Source organism: Panthera leo, chromosome A1, assembly GCF_018350215.1.
Source record: "Panthera leo isolate Ple1 chromosome A1, P.leo_Ple1_pat1.1, whole genome shotgun sequence".
Lineage (NCBI taxonomy): Eukaryota > Metazoa > Chordata > Mammalia > Carnivora > Felidae > Panthera > Panthera leo.
The window spans coordinates 102,683,294-102,704,928 of NC_056679.1; the positions used below are offsets into that span (position 1 = coordinate 102,683,294).

Consider the following 21,635-nt stretch of genomic DNA (forward strand, 5'->3'; position numbering starts at 1 on the left):
TGGGTGGCTCAGTCGGTTAAGCAGCCGACTTCGGCTCAGGTCATGATCTCGCGGTCCGTGAGTTCAAGCCCCGCGTCGGTCTCTGTGCTGACAGCTCAGAGCCTGGAGCCTGTTTCGGATTCTGTGTCTCCCTCTCTCTGACCCTCCCCCATTCATGCTCTGTCTCTCTCTGTCTCAAAAATAAATAAACGTTAAAAAAAAAAATTAAAAAAATAAAAATAAATAAAAAATAAAAAATCTTACAACGGTCTCGTTTCCAAGTTTAATAATGATCGATTGTATTAACAAATGACACACGAGAGAGGCTCTGTGGGTCTGCACACAACTAGAGACACCTGGAAAACATTCGCTCTGAGGAAAGGACTGGTCTCTTTTGAGTGAGGAAGGGAGCCTCTGAGGAAGCTACTACGTTGTCCACTCTCTGAGAAAACACACAACCAAACAAAAACACTTCAGGATCTTGCCCGAGGAATGGAGGCAGAAATTAAGCTGAGAGTAGGTTCCCAAACCCTGAGATCCTTCTTTAGAGCCACAGCCCGGCCCTCCCTCCCCCTCACAAAGCCCCACCCCTTCCCATCTCTGACTCTTACTCGGTTGCCCACGGCTCCCTGAAGCCTGGCCCCAGGCTCCCTCTTGAATTTCCTCTCCTAGCACCTCAGCTTTCCCTCACTCTGCTCCAGCCACCCTGGAGTCTCCTAGATCAACCAAACACACTCCCTCCTCCTTCAGGGCTTGTGAACAGGCTGATCCCTTCGCCCAGCAACTTCTCAGGGCCTCCAATGGCTCCCCTCACTGGGTATCAGGTCCCTCCTCAAACACAAAAAGTATAAACTCTCCTTTCCCCCATCCCTCCCCAGCACCTCCTCCCTTCTCAATTCCCCCTTGAAGCACCTAACACCTACCAACACACACTCACTTGTCCAGAATGAACTAGAATAGAAGCTTCCTGAAAGCAGAAACTTTGTTCACTCCTGTATCTCCAGGACCCAGCTTGGGCTTGGCATACGGTCAGCGTTCAAACACTGTTCGCCCAGTGAAGGAATGAAGGAAGGAATAAACAGAGATCGCACTGACACCTCCCCGATTTCTAGTATTTCTACCGTCAGAACACAACACAGTCCAAGATCGCGACCTCTGGGAGGAGGCAGGGAATGAAAACTGTTGTCACTGTTGTCCACAGTTTGTATGCAAAAGAATTCCCGGGGCGCCTGGGTGGCTCAGTGGCTTAAGCGTCCCCCTCTTGATTTCAGCTCAGGTCATGATCTCACAGTTCAGGAGTTTGAACCCCGCAAGAGGCTCTGCGCTGAGGGCGCGGATCCTGATTGGGATTCTTTCCCTCTCTCTGCCCTTCCCCACCTAGGCCCCCCCAACCCACCACCCCACCCCCCCGCCACCCCACCCCCACCCCCACCCTCTGGCTTGTGCTCTGTCTCTAAAAGAAAAAATAAAAGAATTCCTTAACACGGCAAAAATATCCCGGACAAACGATAAAAAAAAAAAAAAACAACTTCCTAATTTTTGCAGCACAAAACCTACCCAACCCCCTGCATCTATACATGTTTTCTGACTTTCCTCCTGTTGCGCTGGAGGACCTGTCTCAGGCTCCAGAAGCCACGGATGTACCCCCTGCACCAGGTCTTTTCCACCACCGTCCCTACCTCGGTTCCAGGGCACCTCATCCCCTCTCTCTCTGGTGGATTAGCTCCTCTCCTCTACCTCCCCTGTATCATTCCCATCAGCAAACAAGCTATTAAACAGACAAAAAAGCTATTTAACCGAGTGCCCTGCTTTAAAAAAGGACACATAGAATATTCCCCGACTCCATGCTGTCCTTTTCATAGAAAAGTGTGCAATACACTGACCACATTCTGTTTTCTTCACCTTCCACACAAAACCCAAGCCCTCCAACTGGACTTGGATCCCCTCCGTCCCCACCCCCACCCTCACCCGGGACCGCGTGTACTAAGGTCACCAACAACAGCCCTCTTTCCAAAGGCAGCTCTGACTTCTGAGTCTCATCTTAACCTGACCGCCTGGCAGCTTTTGACACATCCTTACATCCTTGTTAGAGTGCCTTCGCTGGCTTTCCAAAACACCAGACCGGATGGGTTCTCTTCCCCCTCAATGGACACGGTCCCAGCTTCTCTAACTGATGCTCCACGGCTCTGCCCTGGCCTCATCGTTCCCAGTGACACTCACTAGGGGACCTTTTCCAGCCCCCCAACTGTAAAAGCCCACCTAACCGCCACCCACTTCCCCAATCTGTGCCTCCAAGCACTGGTCACCCCACTGAGCATCATCACTTGGCAGCCATAAGGGACATCCACAGTGTGTCCCAAATCTTGATTCCACCCACCCCCAAAATTCTAGATGTTATTCTTTTTTAAATGTTTACTTATTTTTGAAGAGAGAGAGAGAGAGACAGAGCACGAGGAAGGAGGGGCAAAGAGATGGGGGACAGAGGATCCAAAGCGGGCTCCAGGAGGACAGCAGACAGCCCAGTGCGGGGCTTGGAACTCACGGAGTGCAAGGATCATGACCTGAGCTGAAGTCAGTCGCTTCACCAGCTGAGCCACCCAGACGCCCCTACATGTTAGTTCATAATTCTCATCCACTCAACCCTCACTGCCAAAGACAACGTGAGCGCTTCTCCCCACCTCCATGGCCAAGTCCATCCCAACCTGTCTGGCCGGGGCCACTTGAAAAAGCCTTGTAACCCTGTTCCTCTTTTTGCCTCTGTATAGTCCATTCTCCACACAGCGGTCGAAAGCCATTTTTCAGAAACAAACCAAATCATGTCACCCCTTGCTCAAAATTCTATAAAGGTTTCTCAACGTATTCAAACTAAAATCCAAACTCTCCACCATGACCTACAAAGCCCTGCAGGATCTGGCCCGCGCCCAACTCCCGATCCAATCTGGGCACGGTCTGCCTGGAACACATTCTATGTGTTATTATCTGGGTGGATTTAACAGCACGTGCAGTCAGCCAAGAGCGAGACCAGGAAGCACATCCAGAAAAAAAAAGTGCAAACATCCAATCTCTGGGAGAACATGCTTTGGTTCCCCTCAAGTCACCATCAGGCGCTGAATCTGTTCTTTTTCTCCCATCTCAAGCTTGTACTTGACATAGCCCTCTACCCTGTAATTGGGCTGCAAAACCATAGCTGCATCAGAGCAGCTTCAGCCTCACCTCTTAAACACACGGTTCCCATCATCAAAGATCACAAAGAAATGTCAACAGAAGAGATTCTCAACAAAGAGGCAAATCTCGGTTTTTCTAAGATGTGTCATGGTTTCCACTGGAAAGAATACCTAACTGTGCATTTCCACGTCAAAGCTTCAGAGGAACCTTTATAGTGCCTGCACCATGAGGACCCCCGTCCTGGGGTGAATTGAGAGGGGTTGAGAGGTACGCTGGTGAGTTTATCTTTCTGTCCACTGTCCCTAGAATTCCAGTAGCTTTGACCTTGACCTTGTAGGGCTGCCCTCACAGAACCTTTGCAGGTACGTACGTCATTTCCGCTATTCCCATTCCTAAAATCAAATTCATCAGACATACTAGAAACACACAGACTAAGAAACTACAGCTTATAAAAATGTGTATGTATATGTAAAATATATTAACGTGGTAAATAGAAATATAGAACACTTATATACTCTCAAGTCCTTGGCTCCGTAACTTAATAGCAGTATCGATGCTTGGGATCTCCCATGCCTATCAGGTTCCTGTTTGAAAAACACTCCTTACATTAGTTACAAAACTTCCCTAAAATATCCATTGTGAAATCAAGGCAGGGGGTATGGGGGGAGCCATGTCAGACCCTGCTTCAACATCATCACTTACACCTTGCTGCCGGCTTCAAATGCACTAAGAAACATCTACAGAAGAGGTTCTCTCCGAAACCAGCTTTGGGGGCAGAAAAGATAACTGGCCCCAAAGGTACGATGTAATTAAGAAACCAGGAAAGCTCTCCTGCCCTCTCCTCCTACCAGAAAGTCCCTACATGTGAATTCTATCCCTTGGGGTTTCACAAGTCTGCTCACAAATGAGGGAGTGTGGCACCACCATAAAATCACCTGAAGGGTCATTCAATGGACTGCTAGCAGAGGGAGAAGCTGTTGATAAATGGAGAAAAATCAGGCTGTAAACGAGGAGATACCAGAAGGCAAAAGAAGGATGATTTTATAGCAGGGACTTCACCAAGGAGATCAAGGCAAAGACCACTTCTGCTGTGGGGGCCTTGACTTTTTGTTGATCTTGCTCTCCCATGCTATGGATGGTAATGGCCTCAAAGATCTACACTCACTCCTCCTTGGGAAGCACCTTCTCTTGGCCTCTGGAACACAGGCTTTCCATCATCTGAAAATCACTGGCCCAACACAGCTGGTCTTTTGCTTATCTTCCTTATGGTGGAAGATAACCTCATGCTCATTCCTTGTGCCACTGACACTAAGGGCTCAATTGTCAAATACTGAGGGGTGCCTGGGTGGCACGGTCGGTTGAGTGTCCGACTCTTGATTTCAGCTCAGGTCATGATCCCGGGGTCATGTGATCTAGCCATGCCTCAGGCTCGGTGCTGAGCATCGAGTGTGCTTAAGATTCCTTCTCTCTCTCTCTCTCTCTCTCTCTCTCTCTCTCTCTCTCTTCCCCTGTGCCGTCCTCCCCACTCACGCTCTCCCTCTAAAAATAAATAAATAAGCAAAGAAACAACTTTAAAAATAATCAAATGTTGGGGGCACCTGGGGGGCTCAGTTGGTTAAACATCCGACTCTTAGTTTTGGTTTCGGCTCAGGTTATCATCTAGCGTCTTTGTGAGTTCGAGCCCCAAGTCGACTCTATACTGGCAGCACGGAGCCTGCCTGGAATGCTCCCTCCCTCTCTCTCGCTCTCTCTCCCACTCGTGCTGTCTCTCCCTCCAAATAAATAAACTTAAAAAAAAACAATAGTAATCAGATGTTAAAACAGCAGATATACAGTAAACGTAGCACATATAAATTTGCCTCACTTCTCCTTATTTCCTGAATGTTATTTAATGTGTTTATATATAAATATATGGGCATATTTCCATTCTTGCAACAGAAATGCGTTCACCTGCTTGCCTTAGAGATCACTACGCCATAAACCCCAGCCATCCCCCTGGAACAAAGCAGATCCTTTCAGCAGCCCCATGGCCTAACCTTCTCCTGTCCGTGATACGTTAATCTACTTGCCTCTCCGTCCCCTTACGATTCCAGGTCATATAAATAAAGTTCAATATAGAGCCCTATCAGCCTAACAACTTTAAAGCCAATTTATTGACCCAACAGTTAGGTCAGTGGTGTCCCAACTGTAACAGAAGAAGGGGCCAATGTCTATGCTTTCAGCTCCGATCTGGAGCAACCAGAAGAAGGTCTTGAGTAGCTTGAAGAGCTTTGGCTCCCAGCCATCAATCACAAGAACTGTGAAGGCTAAATGGGCGCACACAAGGGGCCGCCTCCGGCCCCTGCCCTGGCCACCATCTAACCACCCCTTCCTGCCCGGGCCCCCTCTGGGAGCTGCACAGTGGCACTTCTGGAAGGGCAGGAGGACCCAGGCGTCAGAGAGCACCACAGCGAGGCGGGGGGGGAGGGGGGGGACACCCGCCAAGGCCTGGGCAAGATGAGCAGCATTTCCCTCGGGTCTGATGAGGTAACTGCCACCTCTCTTTCGCCAAGAATGGAAGGCGATGGGAAAGCCCTTATATTCTCAACACACCTGAGAGGAAACCTGCTTGGAGCCCAGGAAAGGCCAAACAGATGCACATGAGCAAATACTTTAAGCAGGACACGCGAAGCCATGAGACATTAAAAGCCATTTCCTGCTCCTACGTGTTTGTGCTGACTAACATAATAAGTCCTCCACACTCCTCCTTGCCTGTGTATACACAGAGCCGTGTACTGTAGGTGCCGAAAAATACGCAATGCACAAATACGCTATATTTAGTGACTTATCGTTACTTTCCCCTCTCTTTTTGTTGCTCGGCTGTTGTTTCCTGCACTCCCACAAAGGGGACTTTGAAATCTTTCCAGTTTTTACAATTAAACCTAACCATCTGGACGAAAATCTTCACATTCACTAAATTAGTCACAGATTTTGTGGGTAAGCTGAGAAAGTAAACGCTGCGCTCAGTGCTAGGATTTAAACCACATCCACCAGAGCAAAACACTCTGCAATAATCTCCCCAATTATGCACGCACAGTCAGGCTCAAATAACACAGCGGCGACCATACCTCGCTGCACAGAACCTTTGCACAGTGAGCATTGCTCTTTGGGTCACGAAGCGACTTACAACACATCCAAAATGAGATGCTTTAAAAAAAACAAAAACCAGAAAAACTGTCAGAATTCACTGTCCAGACAGAAAGAGAAGACAGCGCCTACTTTTCCACCCACCCCTGAATTCCCTTCCCGCTACCCGTGCGTGCTGACAAGCAAGCTGCTTACCCAACTCAGAGGTGATCTGAAAAGATCTGTATCTCGGACGGGAACACCACCCAAAATCAGATGTGAACACATCGGGCATTTTCTCTAGAGTTCCTTCAAGAGTGAAAGTCTTCACACCCCTTCAGGTTTCACCCAAAGTGTCAGGAAAAGAAAACTCTAGGTGTTTAAGACTCAGTACACTCAGGGGCACCTGGATGGCTCAATCAGTGAGGAATCTGACTTCAGCTGAGGTCACCATCTCGCGGTTCGTGAGTTCGAGCCCCACGTCTGGCTCTGTGCTGACAGCATGAGGCCCGCTTCAGATTCTGTCTCCCTCTCCCTCTGCCCCCCTCCACTCATGCTCGCTCTCCCCCTCAAAAACAAAATAAACATTAAAAAAAAAATCCAGTATACTTAGCAGAAATCCAGAAAAGGCCACTGAGTGCGTGCTATCATTCCATCCCTGGTAAATACCTATAGACATGACAGAACTTCAATCCATCTAACAAGGGACAGACAGCATGGTGTACCCAGCTGTCTGTCTGTCCATCTAAGTCGGCAGCTGTCTAACTCCAGCTAAGTGAAAAACACTGATTTCCACAAGGAAATAAGGCGCTTGAATTTATACTAGGCTTCTGGACTCCTATGCCAGGCTTTCAAAGAAGACTTTAAGCCTTTAATATGAGCTACATAGAAAGTACTAGACTTTGGCATAAAAGTCATTTTCGGAGTATCTTAAAAAGGTTGGCATTCTCCCTTTCACATTTTAATGGGCCAAAAAACGGTACACAGAACAGGTCAGAAAGGAGGAACCAGAGACAAGGGAAACCCTTGTTACTACGCAGGATCTCAGCACCGACTCCCCATTTAAGTACACGTGAACGTGGACTAAACTCGCAAGTATACGCAGGTGGTTTTTAAAACCCTCACAAGCATTCACATTGTGGAGGCGCTGACCATTTGGTATTAAAAAAATAAAAATAAAAAAATCTACCTTTCCAGGAAGGATTGAAGCTGTAAAGAGACTTCAAAGTTTGCAGAGTCTCTAGGCTGTCATAAATATTAACACGCACCATGTTTTTTTTTTTTTTTTTATCTCAGCACTTTTGTTTTGGTTTGCTAAGTCAACCTAGGTTGAGCACGTATTAACCGTCAAACATCACCCAAAGAAATTACATTTAGGTGAGCATTTGCAGGGATTTACCCTCTTTGGTAAAACATCGTTTTGGGGGGCATGATTTTTTTATTTATTTATATTTTTTTGCATGATTTAAAAAAAAAATATCTTTACACCAATGTACTCAACTTGGTGACTGTAGCAGTGCTAAATTTTGTGAGATTTCAAAGTTTAAAGTTTTAAAAATTATCTTGGATGCTCGCAGAAGTAAAATCCAGTTTCACTAATATAGAAAATATTAATAGGAAAGCATCCAGAATAAACAAAGCACAATGACAAGTCGCTAGTTTGACAAGACTGAAACCACGTAGAACTTAGTAATCATTATGCCCTCTTTTCCTCCTGTTGCTTACCGCCCCCCAGCAAGAGAAAGATGTGTAAAATGAAGCTATCAGCCATGATTTTGACTCAGAAATCAACCCTTTTTTAAAACGATCATGATACCAAAATAGTAGGACCAGAACGTAGTAAGGAGAAAAACGGGGGAAAAACAAAAACAAAAACAAAACACAAAACAAAACAAAACCCACAAGGTCACGGTTAAGCCAATCTGGCATATTTAAAGTTCAAATTTTCGTGCGTGCGTCAAACAACATATCATTTTAACGTTCCAGAAGGAGTGGGCTTTTTCATGGCCAGGTAGGATCCAAAGACATCATATAGCAACAATACCTGTGAGTATTCCGAGTTGTTATTATGGTGACAGTTTATACACAAAAGAGCACTTGGAGCTAAAGGGTTTCACTCCAGGAAAACGAACGCAAAAATAAAAACAGTGAACTGAAGAGTGTTCAAAAGGATACTTCTAGAAAACAACACTTTACTAGGGATTTACCTTAAGTGATTCATACAAGGATTAGAAGGGCAATCTACAACCACAATGGGAACAAATGCCATGATTTCTGGTCTTCTACGGTTGGATATCGTCTAGTCTTAAAAACGAAAAAGACATCCTGAAATTCTGGCTGCCAGACAAACAGCCTGTCCCCCCTCCCAAACTCCTATACCGTTTCACTGCCGTTGCTGGAGTTACTTTCCATTTAGTAGCATGGCCACGAACTAATGAAATAGTGGGGAATTTCTGTAAACGGTCGCAATTATTCAAGAGAATGCATTGTCTGGGGCTGTTTTCACAAAGGCTTTCCACTCACTACCCGTTTTCCCACACACCTTCTTTCTAACGTTTACTCTCTACCTCCATCACCACCGCTCTGTAAACCTGGTGGTTCCCCCCCACCCCCCATCTGAACAAACAGGAAAATTCACCAAGAGCCACTGTCCCTCTCTCAGTTGGAAGAACCTCAAGGTTTTTAGCTTCGGGACGAGGCAGCCAAGAAAGGACGAGCCGCTTCGACCTTCCTCCCATCTCTTTACGGCCTACAAAGTACACTTGGGCAGGCAGTTCTCACCGTTAAACAGTTCATTCTCCTTTTGAGCAAAACAGGGGTAAAAACAGCTGAGCATGATCACAAAACAGAACGCTGGGCATTCAAGCCTTACACCTTACAGCCTCGTTCTTTCACTTCCTGGTCCACAGGATTGGCTGACCTAATAAATCTTAATCTGTAAACAAATGGTGTGCCCTACAATTAAACCATTCATTCTTTTGTTGTTGTGGTGGTGGTGGTGGTGGTGGTTGTTTTTTTTTAACTGCTTGGCGGCTACCCAATCCAGAGACTTCTAGGTTCCTCCATTATTTAGTGCTCCCAATGGTTAAAAGGCAATAAGCTCATTTGGAGTTTATAAAACTACGCACCATCAACAAAAGCATGTAATGCTTCCAAGAAGCACAGTGGCTTCTAGAGGCACAATGGGGAGCTGTGTGTAGTCTCCCCCAAAACAAAAATGCCCGGCCCCAATTAAGCGCCCTGGGGGCCTTCAAAGCAGTTGTGCTAAGTTGCAAATACAGCAAGATCCACTTGAACTCCAACTGTCTTGTGTGCTTTTCCTCCCAAGGTAGGGGAAAAAGCCGGGGCAGACTGACCTCATTAATGGGTAATTAGTGAACCCTGGGACTTGAGGGGCTAGCACAATCGTGTCTATTGTGAGCATTTCACTGCGGGGCCACTAATTTCTTTTCTTTTCTTTTTTTTAACCCAGGAGGTCTCTGCAATCTGAAAGGCCCACATTTTACATTTTTAAGGGTTTCAATCTGGCCGTTTTCTACTACCAGTCACAGAGTAGGAAGAAAAGAAGCATTACAAAGAGCGCTCCTACCTCTTTTGCGGAATTCTGGCAGAGCTAAAAAGTTTTTAAATAAAGTAACTTCAATAATGTATACTCCATATATGAGAAATATTAAAATACATTCTGTTTTAGACAAAGCGAAACAAATGCCCGACTCCTGACTGCAAAGATTGAAAACAGTATGTACAAAAACGACATTATAAATGCACGTAGGGCTTTTACGATTATACGTGACCATGTTGGGGGGGGGGGGGGTAAAAAAACCCAGCTGCTCTATTTGTATGTGAAGGTGTTGCTTAAAACTAATACAAAGTAATGTGATCAACATAACCACTTTACCGTCGTTAAAATTCTCCACACCTCTTCAAAGCTCATTATTACTGTTGATATCAACCTGCCAAGATGCTGACGTCTGTGAAATACACCAGTTTCCATTATTTAACAGTACCAGCTTTCTGGACATCCAAAGCCAGCGACCCAATGCCTTGGCGCTAATTCACTAATATATGAGAAAGTAGTTTTAAAAGCAAGTAATAAAGCTAAACGTGACCTTCTCAGCAATCAAGATCTAAACACCTCTAATATTTACATATAGCCAGGTGAATCAATAGTTCCCTTTAAAAAAAAAAAAGCCACTAACTTTTTAGTTACTCCTTTGAGTAAATGGAATTGGTAGTAATGATCTCCTTCAAAGGAGAACCATTCCAAACCCCCAAATCCAGCAGACAGTCTAACAGTGGATTATGTACAGGGAGAAGGGGTTAGGGTTAGCCAATGACTATGCCTACTGCAGCCCCCGTTCCAAAAGCTTCCAGAGGGCAGGCTCAGGATCCAGGAACAAACCTGTAGGTTAACGTTACTGCCCAGAGTGACATCTTTAATGTATTTGCTAAGCCTATGAATCACCCAATTTGTTTATCTGGGGTTTATAGCTTTTGAATATCAAAGGAAAAAAAATTAAAAGTGTGTAACAAGTCTTTTGCGTTGTGGCCAAACACACAAGCGATATTTAGGATTAAATTTGTGTGTATCTGTGTTGTATTAAAACACCACACTGGGACCCCTCCATGAAAACTTAGGCCAGCAGCCTTGTTTTGTTTACTTTAGAAATACTGCAAAATTTATTTGCATAACAAACATATGTAATACATTTGAAGAAATCTTGAAAAGATGGAAAAGGTTTGTTAAGAGATGGGGAGACCACGCCATAATTGTTGTGTTCTCTGGTTTTTTGTTGTTTTTTTAAATAAGCCCAATATATAAGACTGGGGGGAAAAAACGCAAATCCTGGAAGCCATTCCGAACAGTTGGAAACTCTTCCTCTTAAAGTAAATCCAAGGGCTCAAAAAATAAATATTCAAGAGCATTAATTTGTTTCTAGATGTGTGCGTGCAAGTAAAACAGCAGTCATAATGTGGAAATTTCAGTCACATTTTGCAACTAATTGGAAGCAGATTAGAATTCCGCCTCGGGGGAACGTTGTCAAACTAGAAGCCGGAGCAAATGAAGAAAGAGGTGAGGGCGTCGGGAAGAGCTGACAGATTTACAGCGCTCAGGGCTATAAACGGGTGCTGGGCGGGAAGGAGGGCGCGCCCCCGGCGGTGCGCGTTCCCGCGCCCCCCCCCACGGGAGCGCGCGCCGGCAGCGGCGCGAGCGGCCACGCCCCCGGGCCCTGGCACTCCCATCTGCTGCCGCCTGGAACAATAAACCGGCCTTCAGAGCAAAGCAGTGGTCCTGATAAGATAGAAAACCTACAGACTGATAAAGTGGAGCATGCAAAAGTCGGAGGGAGAGAAAGGCTCTTTCTTTTAGAAGTCGGAGATGGGGGTGGGGGGGTGGGGGGGGGCGGTGAAGAGAGAAGGCAAACCGATTGTAGAGGATAATCCAGCAATGGAGTAATGGAAACAGCTGCTCGACTTCAATGTCTGGCATCTGCTGCAGCATCATGGAAAGGCTGGTGGAGGATTTGGGCAAGGAATGTAAACGGAGACAAGTGGCCAAATGGAGTTTGATGCGGAAAAGCTCGATTGCTGTTTTTAAATCATGATGTTCCCTTTGGGGAGCAGAAGCAAACAATATTACTTAACTCGGCTAACACCTTCAAAGCGGTGTGGAGGTTTGGGAATGTGAATGGCTTTTCAATCAGTTCCTGGAGATGGGAAACAGCATCAAGGGGGAAACCTAGTCGTCGGAGGAGCAGTCTCCGTTGGTCAAAGCTTTCGCTCATCTGCCAGGGCTCTTCACGGAAAAGTTACATTCAAGTGCTTTCCTATGTATTTCACTTACTTTGAAAACATATAGAGATTCTTCCATCACCACTGCTTACGTCTCAACTGGCTCAAGGGACGATTTCTATTTGTTGTGCCTATTTTCCCCTTGGTTGCAAAGATTCAGTTCTAATTCCATCTCCATCACAAAGGAATTGGCAAAGAACGAACACGCAGAAACAGAAGTGAAGGGGTGCTGTGCTAGTCATAAGCCTATAATAAAGCACAGATTTGATAGCATTATCCATGTACTGTGGTGAACCACACACAAATAAACAGTTCTCCATGAAGAATGAAGACCCGAGGCTTCAGCCCTTCCAACTCAAACACTGTTGTCGCTTTTAACATGAGCCATCCATAAAATCGGCCAAGGAGGTGACAGGAAATCCAAAAGTAATCTGGTCTGGCCCCGCACACTTTGCAAAACAAAAGTTAGGAGCTGTTTTCCAGCTCATCCTGATGATGTTCTAAGAGAAGGATGGGCAAAACTGTAAAATGGAGGCACGGAAATAAATCGTATTTTTATGCCAAGTGAGTTCTAACACGTGGGTGTAGCAACCCAACAAAGTACAGCCTTCCAGAAAGGGGCAAGCTCGCTAACCTCGCCAGGAACAACTTCGACACGACCTTTGAACCTCCAGTGACTGAAGGCGAAAGAAAGACAAAAAGGTGTACCTAAAGGAACCCGAGGGCCAGATGTGCTTTCCTAAGGAACCAAACCAGTTTTCTTTCATCAAAACGATGAAGTGTGACTTCTAGAAGTTTATGAAAGTGTGACCAATTGGAACTTTGGCGTCTGTTGCTAATTGAAGCATATAAAAGAGTCCATTTCTGAAAACATACTACAAACACTTTTTTTTTTTTTTTTTAATTCACTGCCACATGACAAAAACCAGAATCAAGTTGACTGGTGGAAGATCGGTGCAACCAAAGACCATGCTATTATTTCAAACTGTCAGGGGAAGGCAGTAAAATTGCTACCAGGTCTCCTTAAGTTACCCTTCAATAAAAAGAAGCCATCAGGGAAATAAGAGGAAAAGAAAACACATCAAAACCTTAAAAGTCCCTTTAAGTAAAATTATACGTCTATGGCACCAGGCCATCTACTCTCTGGTTAACATAATAAGCCAATTCCACAAGCTAACTATCTGCTTTCTAAAATCATTAGATCCAACACAAAATATAATCAATAGACTTTTAAACTGTAAAAGCTGCATTCATATGGCATTATTGGAATATGCCTAAATGTCCCTTGTAGGCACATTTTTCTTAGGGTGCTAGCTGACAATGAGGATTCCCAGGAGGCAAAAAAGCTGGGAAACTGAGCCAGAGTAGTCACCGTGAATAATAATCAAACTGAGGAGGAGGGGGGGGATGAAAAGGAGAGAGCAGCTTTGATAAAATAAATCACTACTGTGTTTACTCATCACTTCAAACTCATTTGTTCTAACGAAAACCCCCTGCCCTTTGAGTTCTCTCTTACAACTATGATGTAGATATTTTTAAATCTTCATCTAGCCGGGCACCTGGGTGGCTCAGTCAGATAAGCGTCAGACTTCTGCTCAGGTCATGATCTCACGGATCAGGAGTTCGAGCCTGGCATCGGGCTCTCCGCTGTCAGCTCACAGCCTGCTTCCGGTACTCCGCCCCTCCCCCGCTCACGCGCGTGCGCGCTCTCAAAAATAAACATTTAAAAAATAAAACACAAATCTTCACTTAGCTTCACCATGGCGGGGACGGGGGGGGGCGGGGGGAAGTCTTCGAAATACCAAAAGCGATGAGGGTACTTCAAGGCCCATGACCTATTAAAATATATTTGCTTTGTGATCCTTTATTTCAGTTCTTCAGGCAAAACCCATAATCTGTTCTCATACCTTACCAGGGGTATTTCTAACCAAAATTTAGCACGTATGCAGAATCCAGCATAAGGAACAATGTGCCAATCTCAGCCCCTTGAAGACGATGAGGGTACTTCAAGGCCCATGACCTATTAAAATATATTTGCTTTGTGATCCTTTATTTCAGTTCTTCAGGCAAAACCCATAATCTGTTCTCATACCTTACCAGGGGTATTTCTAACCAAAATTTAGCACGTATGCAGAATCCAGCATAAGGAACAATGTGCCAATCTCAGCCCCTTGAAGATACTTTGAGTTCTCCAACAAACATTACAAACAACCCCACTGCTGGTCAATAGACTATGAAGAGTTTAACCTTTCATTCAGTTGCAACAGCTTTGTTCCAACTGCCAAAAGGCTTTAGTTTAGGTTAAAAAGAACTTGCAAGAGACACCAAGCAGGCACTTCGTGAAACTTCATCCGGTTCAGAGAACTGAGCCCCACAGGGGCCTGGGCAGTGACGGCCCCATTTACTCGGTGGCGGAGTAGAATGTAAAATTGTAAAATCGAGAGTGATGCTTTTTTGTAAAGAAAAACAGCCCATACCTACTAGATACTTTCGGTCTACCCCCAACCCAGTATCCATATATGTAATTATAACCCTACTGCTAAAAAAGAGAGAACAGGCCCAAAATGGAGTCACTTATGCCAAGCCAACGTCAGCAAAACAAGACTCTACACTTCAATTAACTGCAGTTTCAGCCTCTGCCTAGGAATGCAATCTTTAGGTGATCTGGGATTACCTGGTCATGGTCAGCACGAGAAAGAAAATGTACCCAAAAGACCCTTTCTGTCCGCCTGAGGAAGGCGACCCTGCCTTAAACAAGGTAACTCCGCTAATCAACTTTCTTTTCCTACACCCTTTCTACCTTTAAAAACCTTTCCTTTTCTGTGAGTCTCCAAAGCTCCTTTCTATTGGCCACACTGGATGCTGCCTGATTCATGAATACTTCAACAAAGCCAATTTGGTCTCAAAAGTTACTCAGTTGTGTTTTGCTATTTAATAGCTTTGGCAAGAGCACTGGAGACAAGGAAGGAGAAATACAGGCGTGGTATCCTCGAAGAAGAAAACTTTTGGGTTATCTTTCTCACCGTTTCCAAGGGCAAGGCCATGGGTGAGTTCCTCTGGGTTCTGAGATCTACTCTCTTGCCTATCTAACCGGCTTTCCGCATTTCCTCATTTGATTGGAATCCCTCTCCAAATTCTCTCCCCACAGTGGTTACCAGGCGGGGTCCAACTTAAAAAACCAGACTGGATCTGATTAAGCTGTTCTGGGTCCAATGCGAGGTCTGAGGTGAAGGAAAATTGGTTTTAAGTAAAGGCTATTGCTCATAGGAATCTCTGAAGACCAAAACAAAACAAAACAAAAACACTCGCAAAAAGCCACAAAACTGATAGCACGGGTCAAGCACTTAAAAGCTGTTAGAGCGCTCACCACCCAGGGCAGAGCCTTCCATGTTAGGAAAAGTGGGCGGAACAGGGTTAGACTGACCCCAGGTCGCCTGCCAACCTCAAGAAAACTTCCAAGCAACAGGGTATCCCATACAACACCACGCGATCCCCAACCCAAAAACACATCCCTCTTAGTTATCAGTTTGGCTCCAAGCCAGCCAGAGATTTAGCCAAAAAAATGAGATCCTGAAAACCTAAAGAACACCACCTCCAGGCATACCTGTTTATTTGGTGTCTAAGAGCTAAGGTCTCAGAAGCCATAAATCGATATAAAAATGGCAACAAAACGAAACAAATGAAAAAAAAACCTTACTGAGCTTGTTTTCTGTGCTAAGAACATGACCGCATAACCATAGGTTTGGGGGCTTCAAAATATAGCCGGACACAAATGTGGGTTAAACTCCACTGGTGGCCAGGGTCCTCCCAAACTGCTGCCGGCCCTCAGGGGATGTAGAACGGCCTTGAAGAGGAATGCTCCTATTAGATAAGAACCCTGAAGAAATGCGCTTAAAAGCAAGGATTTCCAAATCAAACAGACGGAATGGATTACCTATTTGAAGCCTCCAAAGTCTTCAAAATTCCAAATTGGCTACACTGAAAGATCCATTGCAAAGTGCTCGTGAAAAATTAAAAATACAAACGGTACTTAAAAAACTCTAAACCTAACTAACTCCCACTGCTCCCCTCCACCCTTTGAGTACTCATTCTATTGATGCTTTATTTAAGTCCACTTTTCACTCTGAAAAGACTATTAAATGGTTTGGAAATAAGACGACCAGAGGCTACAGGTGACCTGATGAGGTTATACCTCATCAGGTATCTTTCACTCCTTGGACAAAGGCCAAACTAAGGGCCTCAGTTTAAAACTTTGCTAAACCTAGGGCACCTGTGTGGCTCAGTCAGTTAAGTGGTTATGCATCCAACTCTTGATTTCTGCTGAGACCATGATCTCACGGTTCGTGATTCGAGCCCCACATGGAGCTCTGCACGGACAGAGGGGAGCTTGCTTGGAATTCTTTCTCCCCCCCCCCCCCCCATCTCTGCCCCTCCCCAGCTCATGCACTCTCTCTGTCTCTTTCGCTTCCTTTCCAAATAAATAAATGTTATAAGAAAAAAACAAAAAAGAATCTCTCCCTCTCCCCCACTTGCATTTTCTCTCTAAAACTAAAAAAAAAAATAAATTTCCTAAACGCAGAAGACATCCTCCAAAGTTTCTGTAAACAGATTATCTCCTAAGATTAATGAATTAATAAAAAGGCAGAAAATAAGACGAGGTCATGACAATAGTTGAACACTTTGAAAAGAAGACTATGGAACAAGACAGTAAACAAAATCTGCCCCATTAGAAGCCTTACAGACAATCCCTTAAACACCCTTGGAGGATCCCATACAGGCCCCTCCCGGTTGACAACACTCAGGAATTTTCTTTTTCGTTTTTTGGGGTTGTCTGTTTTGTTTTTGTTTTTTAATTGGAGAGAGGGAAAGAGAGAGGGTTAAGTGGAGGAGAGAGAGAATCCCCACAGACGGCACACTCAGCACGGAGCCCCACAGAGGGCTGGATCCCACAACCCTGGGATCATGACCTGAGCCCCAATCAAGAGGCAGACACTCAACTGACTGAGGTATCCAGGCACCCCACAACTCAAGAATTTTCTGATAGATTGCTGTGTTATCCCCTTAAAACGCCAAGGGGAAACCAAAATGAAAATTCATGAAAAACCTTGCCAAGTTCTGGTGCATACGTTAAACCCCCTCAAAGCCTACAGATGGGATCCTGGGAAAACTAACAAAAGCCAGCTAAGGATGAAAATTCTTAACCAGTCAGGTCTCCCAAATGTCTGTAGCACCCAGTACAAAGAGGAAAATAAAATACGTTTTGCAGTCTCTTTGGGGACACCTCTCATGTCCAAGAGGTTGTTCACTATTGCCAGAGATATTTACTGTTCATCCTGGGTGAAAGTGAAAACTGACAAGATATTTTAAAGAATTTTTTTGTTTTTAGTAGATGGCCAAATTGGAAGCTATTATTCAGAGCATGATAACCTTTTTTTAGGTCTTCTCCCCTAACCGAAATAAAACCTCAACCAGAAGAAAAGACTAGCTTTCTCAAGTCTTTGTGTAAGGATCCCTAAACCCTTAGAAAACATAAAAACCCCAACTTTTTTTCAAGGCCACGCGGTCTACAATAATTTTTTGTGAGTGACAACTAGATCGAGCTTGTTGGTTTAATTAAAATTAAGGTTGCCTTAGAGTTATCAACACTGAATACACGGCAGACGTACAACTTTTATTCTGCCTGGGTTTGTTCATCAAGTAACTTCATGTTATCTCTGCTACAAAATTTGTCAACCAGAAAAATGACTTGGGACGATGACTGAATTTGTCTAATACCTAATGAAATTTTCATAGGTAATTAAACGTAATTGTTAAGGACAAATGATTTAAATAGATGCAAAGGAGATCAAAGTTTCTCTGTGAGCATTTCAGCAATTAGTCTCCAAAATTTTTTGGCTACTATTTTTTAGCTACTCTTGCTAAATTAAGTAAGTCAGGGGCGCCTGGGTGGCTTGGTCGGTTAAGCGTCCGACTTCGGCTCAGGTCATGGTCTCGCGGTCCGTGAGTTCGAGCCCCACGTCGGGCTCTGTGCTGACAGCTCAGAGCCTGGAGCCTGTTTCGGATTCTGTGTCTCCCTCTCTATGCCCCTCCCCTGTTCATGCTCTGTCTCTCTCTGTCTCAAAAATAAAGAAACGTTAAAAAAACAAATTTTTTTTTTAAAATGATAAGTCAGGTCCACTGAATATCTAGATCATCTCCAAATTAAACACTGAAACGTTACTAAAAATAAGTTTATCCATTTTGTGCTTCTTTTACAGAGGAACTGAAGATATCTGGGTCTATTAGTAACCGTGTTTTGTGCCACAATGAATTTACTATGAGAAAACGTGTATTTCTACAAATTAGGAAGACTAGTTATGAAATTGCCAAGCCACGAAATGCTAGTGTAAGAGTACACTATTGTTTACTTCTTAATTTTCATGAGAATGGAAAGTTTTTAAGGGTTAAAAATTCTAATCTATGTAAGTGAAGCTACTAGAAATAATAAGGGAAACATCGCTGTATTGCGAAGAAAGGATGTGTAAAAAAAGAAATAGATGAGGAATGGAGATGCATTTTGTTAAAGGAAAATAAAAGTATTCTGTCCTCAAGTGAGGGTGTTTATTTCAGGATGGGGAAATAGGAAAAACAGATGACAAAATCTGAATGTAACAAAGAAAATTTGTGGGACACAGGGCTGGCTCGGTCATTAGAGCATGCATGCTACTCTTGATTTCCGGGGTTGTAGGTTCAAGCCCCACATTGGGTGTAGAGATTACTAAAAATAAGATATGCAAAAAAGAAAGTCTGTGAAATTTATGCATGATCAAGCTAAGTAAGATTGAATACATTTGTTATAATGGTTTTTAAATAAGCTTTAATGTCAGCAGTATACTTAACACAGAACGAAACCTTAGTATTTTTTCATCTGCTAAGTTTTCTTGGGCTATTGGTCTGTTCTGTAAGACATCATACAACTATTTAACTTTCTGTATTTGCCCAAAAAGTCTCGATTTTATTTGCTTATTTTTTTAAGTAAGCTCTATGCTCAACGTGGGGCTTGAACTCACAACCTTGAGATCAAGAGTCACATGCTCTGACTGAGCCACCGAGACACCTCTGCCCATGAAGTCTTAACTGCCACTATGGTTAAACAGATGTTTAACCACATTTTTTTAGTGACCCAAGACCTTACTTGACGAAGTATTTTAACACCTTTGATATTTTTGAAAAACTTCCCAAAAGTAAATCCTAAATGGGGGTGCCTGGGTGGCTCAGTCTGTGAAGCGTCAGACTTGGGCTCAGGTCATAATCTCACAGTTTGTGGGTTCGAGCCCCGCGTCAGGCTCTGTGCTGACAGCTCAGAGCCTGGAGCCTGCTTCCGATTCTGTGTCTCCCTCTCTCTCTGCCCCTTCTCAGCTTGCTCGCTCTCTCTCTCTCTCTCTCTCTCTCCCTCCCTCTCAAAAATAAATAAACGTTAAAAAATTTTTTTGAAAAAAATCCTAAATGAAGTCTTTTTGGCTTAGAACTAACTGACATTTTTCAGAGGGTTCCTAGAACATCTGAAAAGATTTGTTTTCCCTTCTTATAAAAAGGGAGCTGTTAAACTAAGTGAGTTTATCTGGGGCACCTGGATGGCTCAGTTGGTTAAGCGTCTGACTTCCTCTCAGGTCATGATCTCACGGTGTGTGGGTTGGAATCCTGCATTGGGCTGTGTGCTGACAGCTGGGAGCCTGGAGCCTACTTCATTTTCTATGTCTCCCTCTCTCTCTACCCCTCCCCCACTCACACTCTGTCTCTCTCTCTCAAAAGTAAAGAAACATTAAAAATTTTTTTTAAAAATTGAGTCAAGGGGCACCTGGGTGGCTCAGTTGGTTAAGCGTCCGACTTCAGCTCAGGTCATGATCTCGAAGTTCGTGAGTTTGAACCCTGCGTCGGGCTCTGTGCTGACAGCTCAGAGCCTGGAACCTGCTTCGGACTCTGTGCCTCCCTCTCTCTCTGCCCCTCTCTCCCGCTCACACTCTGTCTCTCTCTCTCAAAAATAAACATTAACAAAACAAAACTAAGTAGGCTTATCTGATATGTTAAATTACACCGGAAGCACTGTCAGATAAAAAACAATACTTAGGACTTCTTTTTTCCCTTCCCCTTCCCCAATACCAAGACTTCTTTATGTTGTATTTGTACAGACTTATATGAGTCGTATTCCAGAAACTGTATAAAATTCCTAAAGTCCAATATGTCCTGCTATAATATTGTCATCATAATTCCAGGTATCATTTTAAAATCTGTGTCAAAGAAACAACCAAGTTTTCTTGTCAATTCCCTTATAATGAACTCTCATCAGATCTTTAACAATTGACTTTTTTTTTAATTTTTATTTTAAGTAGGCTCCACACCCAACAGGAGGCTTGAATTCATGACCCAGAAATCAAGAGTCCCGTGCTCTAGTGACTGAGCCAGCCAGACGCCCCTACCAATGGACATTTTTTAAGTCGTTTCACGTTCAGACAGTTATTGTTTTATTCAAATGCTTTCGGAAAAGTGTTCCTGCAAAGGGTATGTCATCTTAAGGGCTTCACAGAAAGAACTCTGGCAAACACACGTTTCTGATAACTTTAAGATCATAAAAATGAACTGGTTAAGAATTTCCAGAACTAATGGAAAAAGCGGATTCAAGCAGAACAAAAATTAAGAGCATGGGGCTGAATGAAAGCAGGATGATCATTATAATTTTTAGGACACCTTGGTTGAGATAGTGCTAATTCTTTAATGTTATTTTTCCAGATTTGAGGGAACTTTTTCCCTTAAGCTATTAATGACTTAATAATTTGGTGAAGTACGCCTTTATAAACAAAGATGAAACATTTACTTTCCTCGATTCCTCCAGAATTTGGAAACTCTTGGGTATTCTTTCAACAGCAAAACAGTTATTTACTTAAGTTCAATGAGAATCCCTTCTGTTTGTAACAGGACACAATTGGAAACTGTGTTATATTACCAAGACTTTGACTAGAATCTTGTATTTGAGAGACGTGTGCTTAGACTCAGGACCAGAGTGTTTTTAAAAAAAAAAACAGGTTGACTTTATGGAGCTAGAATAAAGCTCCTTGGAAAAACCGGCATAGTACCTTGCTTACAAGGTGCCAGCAAAGCAGTCTTAAAAAGAGCTTTTTTGGTCAATCGCTATTTTTTTTTTTTTTTTAAGTTTATTTATTTGCGAGAGACAGAGGGGAGGGGAGGGGCAGAGAGGGAGAGAGAGAATCCCCAGCAGGCTCAGCACTGCTATCACAGAGCCCTTCTCGGGGCTCGAACTCACGAAACCACGAGATCAGGACCTGAGTGGAAACCAAGTGATACTTACCTGCCTGAGCTATCTAGGCACCCAGGTCAATCACCGTCTTTGCTACACTTATGTAAATAATCAGACCAAGTTTAAAGCAAACAAATTACTTTTACTGTAATTATCTTTGGTATATAACATGGAGATAACTGTACAGAGAAAAAAACGTTTGCACGTTCATCTGTACGTTAGATTCCAATTCTATTAATTGCCTTTGAGATTCTGTTATTTACCTATAACCGGACCAGGCCCTGAATGCTTGTAGTTTCTT

The 21,635-nt window shown here is 43.9% G+C and overlaps 1 protein-coding gene across 4 annotated transcripts in view; it reads right to left on the minus strand.

The window, feature by feature from the left end:
• Nucleotides 1-21,635, minus strand: part of ZNF608 (zinc finger protein 608) — a 117,529-nt gene that overhangs the window by 83,540 nt on the left and 12,354 nt on the right. The gene's annotated exons all lie outside the window — the stretch shown is intronic.